Consider the following 9,500-nt stretch of genomic DNA (forward strand, 5'->3'; position numbering starts at 1 on the left):
TTCAGCTGAGTGCAGCCCAGGCTGACATCCTGACTACAAACAACCTCACAGGAGACCCAGAGCCAGAACCAAGCTGCTCCTAAACTCCTGACCCACAGAAAAGGTGAGGCACCGCCAAGGTGTATTGTTTCTAAGCTAGCAAGTCTTAGGGTGATTTACCATCCAGCGGTAGATAACCAGTAAGACCCCTTAAAAGCTGAGCATCCCTGGGCAATTCTCTGAGTTTCCTGAGCCTCAGTTTCCCCTCCGTAAAATAGATAATGGGTGTCGCTCACAGAGTTATGGAAAAGATTAGAAATAAGACCCACACGAGGCAGCAGGCCCCTGCTGCATGGTTGCTGAGTGTTAATCAGAATCTCCTGATCAGCACTAATGAGGTCATCAGCCTGATAGACCCCGTCACCCCCTAAAGGAAAGTGACCTTGCCACAACCAACCCGCTGTTTTGCCCAGGATAACTTCCTTGCTCCTGCTTCCTTCTGCCTATAAAAGTCTGATTTTGTACAGCTCCTTGGAGCTCCTTTCTCTTTCTTTTTCTTTCTTTTTTTTTTTAAGATTTTATTTGGGGCACCTGGGTGGCTCAGTCGTTAAGCATCCGCCCTCGGCTCAGGTCATGATCCCGGGGTCCTGGAATCGAGCCCCGCATCGGGCTTCCTGCTCTGCGGGAAGCCTGCTTCTCCCTCTCCCGCTCCCCCTGTTTGTGTTCCCTCTCTTGCTGTGTCTCTCTCTGTCAAATAAATAAATAAAATCTTAAAAAAAAAAGATTTTATTTATTTGACAGAGACAGAGAGAACAGAAGCAGGGGGAGGGGTAGAGGGAGAAGCAGACTCCTCATTGAGCAGGGAGCCTGACATGGGGCTCGATCCCAGGACCCCGGGATCACGACCTGAGCCGAGGGCAGATGCTTAACCGACTGAGCCACCCACGCACCCCCTTGGAGCTCCTTTCTATCTGCTAGATGGGATGCCGTCTGATCCAAATCAATTTTGCTCAAATACACTTTTAACTTTTTATCATGGCCTAGGTTATCTTTTAACAATACAAATCCCAATGGGGTGCCTAGCTTCACCAGGGCACCTGGGGTACTACCTTAGACCCGATCGTTCAGCTGGCTCCCTTCCCCACCCTGAGCCCACAGCTTCTTGTCCCTGAGAACTGTGTCTTTCTGGTTTCCTTTCCCAAGGTCTGTGCCCATCATTAGCGACAAGGAGAAGCGAGAAGGCTGTTGAACGGGCTCAAGCACATAAATCATTTTTTCTGTGAGAGCAGGAGGAGCCCAGCTCTGCCCTCAGGACCTTAGCCGTGGAGTTCAGGCTGCCAGGCTGTGCACGAGGCTCGCACACACAAGCGTCATTCTTGGCCATGGCAATAAGAAACCACACAACTGGTCACTAATCACCTTGCACTGCGGACACTGGAGAAGAACGGAAGGAGGAATGGGGCACTTCTCGTCAGGAGGGTCGTCCTCATCACATCCTGAGTGGCCTGGAAGGTTGCATGCATGTGAGAGCCCAGAGGGGGCCCCAGCTCTCCACACACGCCTGGCTGAGTGGCACGCCTCGCACACATGCAGAGGAGATACAAAAGGCCTGGTGGAAAGTAAAAGCTGGGTCAGACTTGTAAAACTGCCTGAGCTTTGAATGCATTCCCCTGATCGACCCCACAGTCCCATCGACAGAGGGTGGAAGCCTTTGGGGACAGCCTCTGACCAATTGCTGGCTCACGGGGACAGCCTCTAGAAAGGTCTTTTATTTATTTTTTTATTTTTATTTTAGAGACAGAGAGTGCGAGTGTGAGTGGGGAGGGGCAAAGGGGGAGGGAGAAGGAGAAATAATCTGAAGCCGAGTCTGCAGGGAGCCCTATGCGGGGCTTGATCTCATGACCAGGAGGGAGATCATGACCTGAGCCAAAACCAAGAGTCGGATGCTTAACCGACTGAGCCACCCAGGTGCCCCTAGAAAGGCCTTAAAAGTTAAAACAAGGGGCGCCTGGGTGGCTCAGTCGTTAAGCATCTGCCTTCAGCTCAGGTCATGATCCCAGGGTCCTGGGATCGAGCCCCGCATCGGGCTCCCTGCTCAGCAGGAAGCCTGCTTCTCCCTCTCCCACTCCCCCTGCTTGTGTTCCCTCTCTCGCTGTGTCTCTCTCTGTCAAATAAATAAATAGAATCTTAAAAAGTCAACAAGAAGGTAAAACCGAGCAGATAGCAGCAGCTTCACACCGTGGGGAGACACTCCACAGGATTCGTCCGCGCAAGCCAACAAACACACGAAATCCAACAACAGCCATGGCACGGGGAGGGATCAGAATCCAGACCAGGAATGACATATTAGCTAGAATGTGCATGTGTGGGGTGCCCGGGTGGCTCGGTCGGTTAAGTGCCCAGCTCTCGGTTTCCGCTCAGGTCATGATCTCAGGGTCGTGGGATTGAGCCCACAGTGAGGCCCCATGCTTAGCGCGGAGTCTGATAGTTCCTCTCTCTCCCCCTCTGAGCGCACACACTGTCTCTCTCTGTCAAAAAAATAGGTAAATATGTGAGATCTTTTTTAAAAAGTCCATTTGTGAAAAAAAGTAATAAAATAAAATAAGATGTCCATTTGTCAATAAAAAATATTAGGAGATGTAAAACAAAAAACAAAACCAGGGGCTCCTGGCTGGCTCAGTCGGTAGAACATGCAACTCTTGATCTCAGGGTTATGAGTTCGAGCCCCATATTGGGTGTAGAGATTACTTTTTTTTAAGATTTATTTATTTATTTGTCAGAGAGAGAGAGAGCACACGAGCAGGGGGAGCAGCAGAGGGAGGGGGAGAAGCAGACTCCCTGCTGAGCAAGGAGCCCAACGCGGGACCTGGTCCCAGGACCCCGGATCATGACCTGAGCCAAAGGCATACGCTTAACTGACTGAGCCACCCAGGCTTCCCTAGAGATTACTTAAAAAAAAAAAAAAATCTTTAAAAAAAATTATGAGACATGCGAAGAAACAGGCAAGTATTGATGTGGGAAACAGGCAGAAGAGATCTGACAGATCCTACTGAGGCCATGCAGTGTTACAGGAGATAAGCCCTTTCCTAAATTTTGCAATCCAAGTTGTTTCCAGGGGGTTAAAAGGAAGAGTCCTTGGGAACCGAAGAAGAAGCCTACTGAGGCCATGCTCCCAGTAAAGTAAAGAAGGTCCATTACCAAATCCCCCCCAACTCCCGGGGGGCGTCCCATGCAGGATATGTCAGAGGTTCCAGGTGTCAAAGTGACCAGAGCCGTCCCTCAAACAAGAAATCGCTATTGATCACCATCCTGCCTTCCTGTGAAGGAAGTTCCGCAAAAGACCCCAGAGGGATGCCAGTGTCCCTCCCCTTCCCCATCTCACCCTAGGCTGCTGATAGGTGCCTGGTGAATGGACTGAAATACCGGGCCAGGCCGTCCTATGCCCTGCCATTTTTAACCGATGGAAAACACTAGAAAATTTTTACAAGGGGAAATGACCGAATTTTATAGTTTAAGTAGTTAGTAGAGGAGGTTGATGGAAAACAGTAAAGATAGAAATCCTTCATGGTTTAAGCAACATTCCAAAACATGGGGTCCTTACAGCCAATTTCCTTGGGAAACGGTTCCCAGCGGGATTTTAATTCCATCGGGTACTGGTTTTGACCAGCTCCAGTGGAGGTCCCGTGGCCAGAAGTGGCTAGACCAGGGATGTGGAGGGGATCACATTAGATCAATCAGGAGGAAACCTCACACGGGAGTCTTAAGATTGGCAGCCATCCTGGTGACTTAGGTGGCTGTCCCGTGCCCAGACAGACAAGTTTGTATAAGGACAGGAACAAAGAGAGGGCATGAAGTTTCTGGGTCTTATTACCATCCCTGCCAGGGTACTAACTTCCAGTCAAAAGGGAGGCTTTCTCCTCCCCATAGACCAGCCACAGGCTAGAGGATTGCAGCCTGAGCAATGGGCATGAAAGTGTTCCAATAACACCATACTCCTTGAAGGGCCCCTGGAATGAGAGTAAAGGAAGAGGAGAGAAAGTACCCACCAAGTTTGCGCCGTGACTCAGAGTCCAGATGAGACTCTGGACTCAAAGCCCCACGTTTGGGCACCATATGATGTAGGAAAGATGTCAGGGTTTGAAGCAGACGGCCAAGAAAGAATTCTTGAGATGTCTTTGGTGCAAAAAGGTGGTTTAATTAAAGCTCAGGGACAGGACCCGTGGGCAGAAAGAGCGGCACTGGGGTCGTGAGTGGTGGCCCATTTTATTACTTTCAAGTTGGGAGGGGGCTAGGGATACCATAAGTCTCTAAGGAATTTGGAAGCAACGTTTCCAGGACCTTGAGGGGGCTAGCTATTGTTGGGAAATGTCATTTATTACCATCTAATAAAACCTGAATCATGAGACCCTTCACATGTGTATCGGTGGGCCACATGCTTGGGGGATGATTGCCAACATGTATCTTGGGGGGTTTAGAGATAAAGGAAATTTCCAAAAGAATTTTTATACATTAAAGTAGACTTACAGGATCCTGGGGTGGGGGTGTGGGGGGTCGGGCTAAGGTTGCCCTTTGCCCTTAGCGAAGTATTAACATCGAGGCAGTTGAGTCCCTACAGGAAGGCCACTCTGCCTGTTTCAAGGACTTGTCAAAATGGGCTGTAGGTAGTAAGGAAATTTAATCGTTTTTCTTCTGCCTCTGTTTCCCACATCATTATGACCCATATTCTGAAAAGAAAGGAGTGAACAGAAACTCACTGAGAGGCCCTGATGTTGGACTTTGTCTCTTTCCTTCCCTCCCTTTCCCTGTGCCAATTTCCAGGAAAGAGGCCCTGATCATGCCAAGGGTCCACCCGGATCCTATGGACCTTGGGGAAGTGAGAGGGGGAGGCGGGGGGGCGGTGCTCAGGGCAGGCAGAGGGGGATGGGGATGGGGGCAGAAAAAATGGACAATGACATACCAGGTAGAAACTATCTCCTGGCGCCTGGGTGGCTCAGTTGGCTAAGCAACTGCCTTCGGCTCAGGTCATGATCCTGGAGTCCCGGGATCGAGTCCCACATCGGGCTCCCTGCTCAGCAGGGAGTCTGCTTCTCCCTCTGACCCTCTTCCCTCTCGTGCTATCTCTCATTCTCTCTCTCTCAAATAAATAAATAAAATTAAAAAAAAAAAAAGAAACTACCTCCTTGGCCCCATTTGGATGAGGCTTAGTCCCCAGAAAAATAAAAAGGTCGTTGATTCTTGTCCAGGTTGTGAGGTTGTGTTTAAAAAAAAAAAAAAAAAAAAAGAGGCATTTTTAAGAATTTATTTGAGCAAAAATTGTTTGGACTGGCACAGCACCAAGCAGGAAGTGGTTAGAGCGCTCTGCCAGGAGCTGGGGGCAGGACTTAGAGAAAGTGCAGAGCAAAGACGGGAAATCATTTACTTGGCTATGGCTTAAGCCTGGTTGGCTTTGTGATTGTCGCTCTCGCTTTGATTTCATGACCTTGAGGCATTTAGAGACTTGGATTTGGTTTGCTTACTTACGTCGGCCACCACGGCATTAGAACCACAAATTAATTGAACAGTGGATACCCCCAAAGTTGTCTGCCCCCTTTGCTTCTGATGGGGAGCAAAATACATGACCCCAAAATATGTAAACTTGGTACGTTATTTTTTTTTCACATGAGTGGTTAGTCTTTTTTCTTTGAAGAATGGTTCTGAAACATTACACTAAGTCAAGCTGAAAGGTAAAGTTTAAAATAGTTTTATAAGGATATAACATATGACTGCTCCACAAAATTTTGACCTTAGAGCTTATGATACACCTAGTTAGCAATAACACCCAGGTTTTTCCGAATAGTCATCATTTTTCTCTCGTCTGCATAGACTTCTTCTCATTAGCTGCCTTCTGCTTTTGTTGCATTATCTCAGAGTCCCTCTGCTTTCTCTGAGAGGTGGTCAAGCTATCCTCTTTTCCTTTTCCCTTGCTAATTTCCTGGGATTTCTTCATGTTTTTCTGGTGGGCAAGTTCTCGCTGATTTCCTCGGGCTGTGCTGACACCGGACCGAGCCTGGAAGAGAGCCCCTCGGGAAAGCAACGGCCTCCTAGCATGCTCAACGGTCGTCCCCACTGGTGGCCCTTAAAGGCTGAGCCTGTGCGGGCGATATGTCGATTATTTTGAGCGGAAGGCAATTAAAACCCAGCACACTCAAGAAAAAGTTTTACCTCTCCCTTCACTACCTGAAAACTTTTAGATAGGGGGCCTGGCCCCGAAAGAGGGCAATGACCCAATTACCAAACACCTGCTCTCTTGCACTGTGAATCACTGTCCTCCATCTAGAGCACAGCTCCCATCCCCTTCCTCTGCTCTGGAATGCGTAGAAGCCTCAAGGGGCCCCTGTCCATATGTAATTAAATTTGTTTTTCTCCTGTTAATCTATCTTATGTCAGTTTTATTACTAGACCAGCCAAAGAGCCTAGGAGGAGCAAGGGAAAAAATTTCCTCCCCTGCACTTCCTTTCTGAAAAGGTAAGCAGTGTTGCCCTCGGGGCCCAAAGGTACTCGGATTGTTCTGTCCCCAGAGGAGGGCATTCTGCTAGCCATTTCTTAAGGTGCTTTGCAGGAGCGCCTGGGTGGCTCAGGCGGTGAAGAGTCTGCCTTCAGCTCAGGTCATGGTCTCAGAGTCCCAGGATCGAGCCCCATGTCAGGCTCCTCGCTCAGTAGAGATTCTGCTTCTCCCTCTGCCTCTGCCCCTGCCCTCCTGGCCCCTGCTCATGCTCTCTCTTTCAAATAAATAAATAAAATCCTAAAAAGAAAAAAAGAAGGTGTTTTGCAAACATCCATTCCCTCCTGGAGAGCTGGAGGGGGGCAGTGGGAATAGGGCCCATCACCCCCAGCTCCTTTTAGTTATCATGTCTCAGAAGTGACGCCATCAAATTGCACTCAAAGAAATGGCTGTTGGATCTTCTTTCTTCTCTTCCCTCCAACTGCTCCCACCCATGATCAAGTTTGGGCAGTGCGTCTGAGGGACCTGGGTGGGAGCCCTGACAACACTCAGGGTGGGCCCTGTGTGAAACACAGGGCTCCAAACTTGCAAGGGGAAGACAAAAGAACCAGGAACAAGAAAAATAAAAGGTACTGAAATAAGCTTAGCTACTTTGGGGTTTTCCTTTGTATTTATTTTTAGCAAGGATTGTGTGCCTAACTCTGCATTAGAATAGCTGATGCTACCAGTCAGGCCCCTGCACTCGGCAGCCTGGCGGGCTTTCTGCAGCCAAAAGTGAAGGCAGATGGCAGGCCTGCCCCCCCCACCAAGCTGGGGGGGGGGGGGGCATTTGTTTCACAGACCCCCGTCCCCGAACCCTGGGCAGCATGAATGCGAACGGAAGCAGGGCTCTTGGGGTATGGCTCAGGCCAGGGAAAGAAAGCTCCCGGGAGGCAGCCATGCTTGAGGACTTAAGCTTCCAAAAAGCCTCCCCTTCTGAGGGTAGCCAGCAGAGGGCTGAGAATCCCCCAATGATCAGCAAGCCTGGCGACCGGGGTGGGGACAGATGTGGCAGCCAGCTCTCCATGCCCGAGCGCTCGGTCGGGGACTTTCCTTGGAGAGCCGGTCGGGGAAGTTTCTTGTCAGCAAGTCCCATCTTATAAAATGCCACATCCTTCTCTCTGGCCCTCCAGCCACCCGGGGGGAAAACGTGGGTGGCCCAGGAGGGGGTCAGAGGGAGATGGGGGAGGGGATCCTGGCGACTACAGTGTGAAGGTTCATGAGACCAACTTCCCTTTGTCCAAGTGCTTCCGAGTTTAGCCCTGGAGTAGGGACCTACCTCCACACCGAGTGGTAGAGTCCCCGAGCAGGTGGGGCTGATACTCCTGGGCGGGAGGGATGCCCTGTGTCCAGGACTGCCTTCACAATACCGGGGAAGAGACGGTGTGTTGACTTTTTTCACCCTGGGGACAGTCCGTTAGCATCGGAAGCGTCCTTGTCGGGAACCCACACTCCAGAGGTGGCTATGTCAACTACTTCAAATCTCACCTACCTATGCACCGGAGGGGTGTTGCAAATCAAGTTGGCAAAATGATCAGTGCTCCAGATGTGGGATTGGCTGAAAGCCTGAGCAGGCATCTCTGCGGTGACCGAGGGCACCACCCAAACCGCCAGCTCCGCGGGGCCGCGTGCGGGCTGCCGGTCCCCCGTTCCCGTGGTCGCCCTTTAGGGGGCGATTCTCTTGGCTGACACTGTGGGAAGCATACTGTTGCACCGACTTCCAAGGGACCCTGTCTTGCAAGGCATATGTCGAAAATCTGGGACCTCGCTTGGGCAGCGGCGCTGTGACCTCGGGCAGCTTACTTGGCTTCTCTGAGCTCCATTTTCCACCTCTGTAGATTGGAGCTGGAGATAAGCTCGCAAGGTGGTTGGGAGGGGCACGCGAGCTTTGAAAGGTCAAGTTTCTGCTGCAGCGCCCTCCCGTCGTGTGGCTGCATCAAGGTCGGGACGGGCGTCCGGACCTCGTCCTGGCTCTGGGCCTCACCGTCGCCGAGAACGCGGTCCGTCCTTCCTGGATGGGGCTCCCCGCGCCGCCGAACCTGCGCCCCCGCCCGCTGACCGCCCACAGCTGGGGGCCCAGGGGCCCTCTCCGCCACCCCCGCTCTCGTCGCAGCCCCGGGGCCCCTCTCTCCCGCCCCACGCGGGTCCCGCGGTCCCAGGCCCCCCGCGCTGCAGGCAGCAAGTATTCATAGGTACAAACTTCCGGGAAAGATTTTCTTCCCCCAGAGGCCCCGCCTCCCTCCGCCAGGATAAATAAATACTGGGCCGCTCCGGGGTCAGGCGGCCGGGGGGTGGGGAGCCTGTGGCGGCTCCCGGGCGCCCCGGAAGGGGTGCTTCTTTGTAAGCACCGCCCGGGCCCCGCTCCCGCCTCCCCGGCCCCTCTCCCTCCTCCTCCGGCTCCGCGCCCCCCTCCCCCGGCCCCGCTCCCGCCTCCCGGGCCTCGCAGCGCCCTCCATCTCCGTCCGGTCCCGCGCCTTCCCCCATCCCGCGTCCGCCTTTTTGGCCTCGCGCTCCCGGGGCTTTGGGGGCCGCGCGCCCGGCTCGGAACGGCTGCAGCTCGGCCTGCACTGCCCCCGAGGCCCGCGGGCGGGATGATGGAAGACCGAGCGGATGCAGGCGCCGCTGCGCGACCTCGGCCGCCCGCCCCAGCCTCGCCGCCCCCGGCCCGGCCGCCTGGGCCCGGGTCGCGGGCGGCGGTCCCGCGGGGCGGGGGACGGCGAGGGGCGCCCGGGCGGGCCGGCGACGCGCGCGGGCGGGGTCCGCGGCTGCTCCTCCTGGGACAAAGCCCCGCCTGCCCTCCGCGCCCGCCGGAGGGGCCGTGCGTCATTCAGGGTCCTCAAAACAACCCCCCCACCACTGGCGTTTAAAGACGCGCTCTGCTTTTTCCGAGTTCCCGGAGCCCGGGATCGGCCGGGATTCCCTGGCCCGGGAGGAAGCCGAGCCGCCTCTGCCTTTTCCGCAGCCTGTCCGGCTCCAGACCCGCGGCTCTCCGGGGCTCTGA

At 53.4% G+C, this 9,500-nt stretch overlaps 1 pseudogene; it reads right to left on the reverse strand.

The window, feature by feature from the left end:
• Positions 1-5,119: 5,119 nt before the first annotated feature.
• On the reverse strand, positions 5,120-6,291 carry LOC114215640 (small EDRK-rich factor 1 pseudogene; annotated as a pseudogene).
• Between the last annotated feature and the right edge of the window lie 3,209 nt (positions 6,292-9,500).

Source organism: Eumetopias jubatus, unplaced genomic scaffold, assembly GCF_037043125.1.
Source record: "Eumetopias jubatus isolate StellerSeaLion01/CBP00866 unplaced genomic scaffold, mEumJub1_p1.0 scaffold_12, whole genome shotgun sequence".
Lineage (NCBI taxonomy): Eukaryota > Metazoa > Chordata > Mammalia > Carnivora > Otariidae > Eumetopias > Eumetopias jubatus.